The sequence below is a fragment of the Cupressus sempervirens genome, chromosome 10 (assembly GCF_028749045.1).
Source record: "Cupressus sempervirens isolate cs-2001-9-10 chromosome 10, ASM2874904v1, whole genome shotgun sequence".
NCBI classification, from domain to species: Eukaryota; Viridiplantae; Streptophyta; class Pinopsida; order Cupressales; family Cupressaceae; genus Cupressus; species Cupressus sempervirens.
In genome coordinates, this window is record NC_143127.1 from 809,723,645 (window position 1) to 809,732,383 (window position 8,739).

Here is an 8,739-nt window from a genome sequence, read left to right on the forward strand (position 1 = left end):
AATAGTGTGCATTATAACCTTTAATAGGGTTGGCCTTTCATAGGGCATCACTTTAGAAGAGTAAGAATGAGTAGCATGTTACTAGTAGTTTTCCCCAAACTAGGTTTCCACATTAAATCATTGTGTCAAATGTGTTATTGAATTTGTTATGTAACTTCATGTTTACATTTTTGCAAAGTTGATTTGATAGTAACCTACAAGTTTTAGCGATTGCATAGTCTAATGGATGCATGCATGATGATAATGTTTTATGGATATGGGTTCACTAAGCTGTGAAAAGTTTTAATTGTACATCTAGACCTTGGCTAATTGATTCACCCCCCACCCCCCTCAATTATTCTAAAGAATTCCAACATGGAATACTAAATGTCGATGTAAAAGTTAGTTATGAACTATGTGAGGAAAAAGACATGAGGAAGACAAAGGAAACACTTATAATGTATATTCACAACTTTCTTAAGACACCAAGTGAACTATATGGAAGAATACCTAGAGATATTTACAAGCTAGTTAATGAAAGACAGAGAGAGAAATTAAAATAAATAGGGAAATCATGGAAAGATAACTCATGGAAATAATATAGAAATGAATCAAGAAGAAATTGAGGTAATGATTAAATCCAAAATATAAGACTTCAATATTAATAATAGAGTTGCAAGGATCATGATTGGAGACACTCAATATGCAGGCGATGAAACTATTGAAATATGGAAGAAAGTGATGGCTATACAAGAAGATATTAAAAGAGAAATAAGAGAAAAGGATGCAAGTAGTGTAATTAATATGGATAAACCACTACTAGAACACACTTACATTCCATATGAAATTGGTGGAAAAGTCAAAGATAAACCAAAGCATGTCAAACATGGAGAAGAACACACTAGTGTGATACAATAATAATAAAAGATATACCATATGGAGAATTGATTATACACTCAATGGTTAAACTTTTCCAATAAATAATAAAATTAAGAGATGAAGGTGTAAAATGATCAATAACCATGAAAAAAACATCGAGTTTCAATAGTACTAGTGAATGGTAAAGGAGAAGACCTCTTGCAAATGTTATCATAGATGGAGAGGAGGAAAATGAAGAAGATAAAGATCTTGAGAATGTCATTATTACAAAGCTAAATGCCAAGGAGCTACTTGAGTATTTTGAGAAGTTGAAAATAAAGGAAACAAGGAACAAAGGACAATAAGAGGAAAGCCAAAGTATTATGGAAAGAAAAAAATACATCATAACATATAGGAAAATATTTATATGATTCATCAATTTTTTTACTAGAAGAAATGTTAAGAAATTAGGATTAATCAAATTTAAAAATAATTATTAAAAAATTAGAAAGAGATAAAATTATGAGATGGTTTGAATTTTTTTTTAAAAAGTATACATAACTTTCATTATAGCTTCCACTTGCATGTCAATGTCATTTGATAAGTTATTTATTTGATGAAGAATTTAGATTTTTGATCAATTTTTTTGAAAAGATTGTAAAGTAACATCACATTATCAATCAAAGAAATTATATTAGAAGTATCCAACTAGCTCACACAGAGCTAAGAATGGTGAAGAACTACAAAAAATGGTAAATGAAGTAACCTAAGAGAGCAATGCCTAATCTCTAATTTTTTTTTTGCAAATGTCTAGAAATGAATACATATATTGAGCATCAATATTAAGCACATAATAAGAATTTCCTTAGATTGTTAATTGGCATTGATTTGTGTTTCAATTGATAAATGTACGATCTCCTAGTTGATATTGATTGTTGATTTAGATGTTATACCTTCATTAATAGGGTGCATGATGTCACTGCATTTGTCCAATAACTCTATGTAACTCATTTCCTTAATTAATTTCCATTATCTATTACTAATTTCCTAATAATATGATGTCATAATATTATACATGGTGTCATTATTTAATATTTTAAATGGTAATTTTGGAATGGTGTCAAACAAGCTAATTTTTCAACCCATTGATCTCTAAGTCATAACATAAAATACTTAATTTGGCTAGAAAAATCATCAATATTTCTCATTAAAAAATGTATTATTTTTCACAAATTCTATGCTTTAAAAATAATTATTAAATGAATTCATTAGTTAACTTCCCCCTTATATCATTACAATTAATTATAGATTCTTTTATTTATTTCTTTGTTTTGTATTTCAATATTAAAACTATAAAATAATAATTGGTTATCCCCAAGAAGTACTAATTTTATCTATATATTTTAATATGAGTCACTTCTATTGGAGAATTCTAATATTGACCAAGAGAGTGAAAATTTGTAAGGTTTGTAATTTTGAGCAGACGTTTCTCTTTATTTTCTACAATGCAAATGTGTATACTTGTCAAGTTCTTAATTGTCACTCCATGGTACTCAATGTACTTGTCACATTATTTGTTCTTCCCACACATCATGGTTATGTTCTACAATCCTTATGCCTTTTTACTAATGTCTTGTATATCATGCTTACAAAATGTATGTAACTTCTCCTATAAATATTGAAAAACTTACAAGTACCCATAATACATAATAAATTTTTTTTTTATAGATATATTGGACATATAGTATTTTAGGAAGGAACATAGACTCACGAACTCACCATATTGAAGAAATCTTAATCTTAAATAAACCTAGGTAAGGTACATAATATGCTCCTAAATGTACTTAAGGTGAGAAGCATATGAATACACACAAGGAATATATTATACACATAAATGCATGAATTGAGCATCCAACTATACATAAATAATGAATCGTACACATGAATACTTATGATTCACAGACAAAATATAAATGAAGGCATGTATGAAAATACACATAAATATATACCACATAAAAATATCTTAAGCACATAAATAAATGAGTTATCTTATGTCATGAAAAATAAATGTGAATAATCTTTGCATGTATTACATCAATTTTTTCAAGCCATGAAGTATATACATGAATACAATTGGTACATAAGGCACAATTTACTCACATTATGAGTCATATACACAAACACACTTATCATATAAGTTACAAATTTACTCTAGTTATATACTATGCACATTTAGATTAAGAAGCATATAAATGGATTTACAAAAGTGAAGAATCACTAATACACATGGTGAATACATACTAATTACTTAACTTATGAATCCAATGCATGTAGTGCATCAAGCATACACATAATAATACATAAGGTGTGAGATTAATTTAAAGAAAAATACATAAATTTAATGAATCATAATGAAAACTATACATCATAAATGTATGCCATAAATAATATATATGAATATAGATAAATCAGAGGGTACAAACATGAATACACATAGGGCATGAGGTAAAGATTTAGATATATTAAGAGCTCTCAATGAGATACAAATACATTAGAAGCATGCAAAATACACACACTAAATAGATGTAAGGAATAAAGCCAAATAAGGTGATGTTTAAATTCATACTATAGAAAGTATACATACATCACTGATAATATGATCATAATAAGCTCATTCCTATCTCAAAAGCTTCAACCTCTGTCATTCTATAGTAATGCCATTTTTTATACCATGTACAAAATCAGGAAAGTGATGTAGAAATACTTGATGATTCAGCAATATATTGTGATTTTTGTACAAGTAATTTCTATGCTTTATTATATACTTGAAACTATGAGGTTTTCTTTGTTTGCTTTGTTGGTAAATTGTCTTTCATTTTTGAATTTGACATCTAGGATACACGATTAACCTAAGCTTGTTGATCTTAGTGATATAGTGGTTACATGTAAAATTATTCTTTGTTACCAATTATAATGTCCCTTAATTGGATTTATGTTCATGTTTAATGCACATCTTTATACAATATTATCAAAAATCAGGTCTATTTAATATCTCTATATAATTTTGCAATAATAGTTATTTTTCTTGTTTCTTACCTTAAATATACAAAACTAAATTTTCCAATAAGAGTAAATAAGAAATAATGTGAGTCCATTGATTTAGATATGCCTTTAATAATTTCCATATGGTCTTCAATAAGAGTAGTAGATCTTCAATCATAAAAGTCTCATGAATTTTCTAACGTAATCTCATTGCTTTGAAATCATAGCTTTGGAGTAGAATTGGGAGACTTTTCCTTATTATAGCATGTCACATCTCTTAGTATATCAAATAAGGCACCTTAGATCTTTACTAACTCAAACATATTAAGAAATTATATGGATCAATTTTTTTATGGGAGGAAGTGTAACACCCTTCTAGGGAACCCAAGATAAATTAATCTAACATATTCATAGGAAGGTCTTATAAGGTTTAATAATAAAAATTATAATTATAGAAAAGAGACTATTACATCCTCTGTTGGGCTACTACTACTAAGGTAACTAAAAGTCAAAATATACTACCCACAAAGCCATACAAAGGGTCAAATAAGAAACTATACAATCAATCAGGAATTAATCATGCAGTTGAATACATATGACTCATAGACAAAATATGCACGAAGTATACACCTAAATATTCTTGAAGCATAAAAATACACATAGAAACAAAAACATATAAAACTATCTTAAGCGCATGAAGCATGAGTTATCTTAAGTCATGAAGCATATATGTAAATAAACATAACATGTATTGGATAAATAATTGTTTTTATGATGGATCTCTAGCATTTAGAAGACCTCTAAACTACATTGTTGCAGCCTAAAATAAATAACGAAATGAAAAGTAGCTGAAATGAAAATTAAAGAAGATAGATTTCTGATGAATATGATCAATATAATTTCAACTAACGTGCAGGTCTGAGGCACAATCTTTGCGAACAACCTATCTTTGTTAAAGTTGTAGCCTTCATTTCATTGTTATAATACACGTAGAATTGATCTTGTCCGTGTTCTAAATTTTCTCTCATTTGAAATTTTTCTTTCATTTCTTCAAGTATTCAATTTAGGTTTAATGAAATTTAAATCTATTTTCATCTAATTATAAAAGAAATTTAATTGTTATATTTATTAATTGACATTACATAAAAATATTAATATTCTTGAATTATATATGATTTCATTTTATGAAATCTCAATTCTTTGTTAATTTTAGTAACTTGCAAATATATTGTTGATGTTTATAGCGTCTTTGGGATAAAATATAGATGTAAACATAAAAGATTATCTATATGATTAAACATGATTTTATATATTCATATATTTGTGAGGATTTATTTATGTATATTTACCTATATATTCTGAAATGTTCATATTCAACATATGATAAATTTAATTATTAAGTTTTTATATTTATAGTTTCACCTCCTATTGGTTGTCATAGAACTTCCTTGGTTGTGGTGACGTCTATGCAGCCAAAAGTATGCACCTGATTTGACTATTTTTTAAATTATTAATTAATTTAAAAGTGGTTTTTAAATTAATTAATAAATTAAAAAACCATCAAATTAGGTGCATTTTTTCGGCTATTTAGCCAAGGGCATTTCACACCATACGGTGTTTACTGGGTGTACCTAAGGTTTTGCTAGGGAATATGTCTATCGAGATGGTTGAGTTGGTATGTCTTGTCACTAAACCTTGCTACGTATTGTTGAATCAGTTGTGTGTGGAGTCTTGTCCCCTCTTTTGGGGTCATATTTAATATTGGTCAGACCTCCACCTTAAATATATTGGAGTACATAAGAATCCTGATTATGTTAGAGACAAAAAGGCCACCATTGATTGTATAAGGAGATATATACCTATTAAATAGTGGCTACAGTGCAACTTATATGCACCTAAGACTAGTGTTAAACAGTCTTAAGTCTTTTATATACAAAAGAAATACACTCAAAAGAGGTGCATATAAGTTGCACCCTAGGCAGTGCCTACATATTACTTATAAGTTCTTCCCAAGATTAATATATATAAGAGTTGTTTTCCTTTTATACCAAACTATATTGTTTGTTGAATGACTGATTTTGGTTTTGAAAATTAAAAATATATATATATAAATAAGTTTCAAAATACTCATCTTGAAGTCAACATTGTTTAGAAATTAAGGAATGGACAAGTTGAGTAAATTCATGTATGAATTTTTTATATACATACAACTATACTAATTATAGGTACACACCCCCGACCCCCCTGCCACCCCCCCCCACACACACACACACACACTAGCACTAGTGTAGTTAGTTGTACATATATAACTTGTGCGCACGCGCACGCACACACACACTAGTGTTGATGATTAAAAAAAAACAAAAAATCAAATCCGGAAACAAAAACTTACATCAAATGAAAGTCTTAAGTCTTTTATATACAAAAGAAATACACTCAAAAGAGGTGCATATAAGTTGCACCCTAGGTAGTGCCTACATATTACTTATAAGTTCTTCCCAAGATATATATATATATATATATATAAGAGTTGTTTTCCTTATATATCAAACTATATTGTTTGTTGAATGATTGCTTTTGGTTTTGAAATTTTGAAAAAAAAAAAAAAAAGTTTCAAAATACTCATCCTGAAGTCAACATTGTTTAGAAATTAAGGAATGGACAAGTTGAGTAAATTCATGTATGAATTTGTTATATACATACAACTATACTAATTATAGGTACACACCCCCGACCACCCCCCCCCCCCCCCCACACACACACACACACACTAGCACTAGTGTAGTTAGTTGTACATATACAACTTGCACACACACACACACTAGTGTTGATGATAAAAAAAAACAAAAAATCAAATCCAGAAACAAAAACTTACATCAAATGAAAGTCTTAAGTCTTTTATATACAAAAGAAATACACTCAAAAGAGGTGCATATAAGTTGCACCCTAGGTAGTGCCTACATATTACTTATAAGTTCTTCCCAAGATATATATATATATAAGATTTGTTTTCCTTATATATCAAACTATATTGTTTGTTGAATGATTGATTTTGGTTTTGAAAATTAAAAAAAAAAAAGAAAAAAAGTTTCAAAATACTCATCCTGAAGTCAACATTGTTTAGAAATTAAGGAATGGACAAGTTGAGTAAATTCATGTATGAATTTTTTATATACATACAACTATACTAACTATAGGTACTCCCCCCCCCCCCCCCCCCCGGCCACACACACACACACTAGTGTTGTGTGTGTGCGTGCGCGCGCGTGCGTGCGTGCATTATTACTTTATTTTGTTTTTATTCCATTTTCCTCATTTTTTACTCATTTTTCCTTGCCCACTTTGTTTTGTGTGTCTCTTTCCTCCATCTTTTATCCCTTCTCTTTGTAGCTTGCTCTGCATATTTTGCTATTTCATTCTTGCACTCTCTCATCTTGATCATAGATCATAGAGTGTGATCCAAAATGTTGATGATAAAATAAAATAAAAAAATCAAATCCAGAAATAAAAACTTACCTCAAATGAATTGTGGAAATATGACATGTTTAATAAACATCACAGTGAAAAGAAAAGAACACACATGTGATATAACCAACTCAATGAACAACCATGGTTATTTTATCCTTGCCATAATGATATCATTAGATTTCAAGGATCCTAACCATACTCCTAAGCATGAATCTCAATTTTCCAACAAGATTGCTGGATTTGTCTCATGAGATCTTTCTTACCAATAAATCATTCATTAACATCACATGAAATAAGACACATCTAATATGATAATCTTCCAATAACATCACTAATCTAAAATAGTGGTAAGAATTCTCAACTAAGAAATGTGATGCAACATCATGATAAAGAAATGTATCAAGTAACATACTAAATTTCATCTTAACATGATATCAAATGCATCCAAAATAAAGTAAAATTCACAAGAGAACATACTTTGGATACACCAAAGTACCAAGTGAATATCCATCACTAGCCTCAAACTAGAAGTAGACCATCTCTATATGCAAGTGCCCAGCAGTGGTATAAGTGGCTACACCTCCCAACTATGTGGTACCCCTAGGCCCACACCCACCATGCTCATGGAGGTAATAAACTGACCACAATCACATAAGACAATCACCCATGGCTAACACAAACACCAATCAAGCATGATACCAACCTTTATATGATCATGAAGATAATGTAGTACATCAGGCCATTGGTCAGACCCACTAAGGATAACTATGTAGGAATTCTAGTGGAGTGTAAGTTTCTTGGCATTAGAAATCCCAAGCTAAGTCTATGCGGTAATATCAACTCTAACCAGGAGGCCACACAATGTGCCCTCAAACCATATGGGCCAACTATATAGGCACACACACATGGACCCGCATGCCAACCATACATGTGTTCTTTATCTTATCATGAAGTTTTATTACCCATCTATTATGTTTATCTCTTGTTTAAAACCTCTTTGTATTATCTTTTCAAACTACTTTTGGACCTAGGGTTTATGAGAGAAGTCATTCCACATGTATACCCTACATATCCATGCTCATCAAATGATGAGTGGCCAAAGGCAATGCAAGTTTCCCAAACCAACCCCAAATGAAAAATCCCTCAATTGACCTATATCTAGGAGTTCAGGTCTTGCAAGATCCCATCATATGCACGCATACATGCACATATATGAGCACAACCAACTTCATGATAGTAATCACATAATACTAATTCAAGGGTTGGGTATAAGAAATGCAATAAATGAAACAAGTAAAAGAAATCTCACTCAACCAACCACCATCTAGGAGTATGTAGATTTAACATATTCCCAAGAACCAAGCCTCATGAACTCACTCAACTAATCTATAT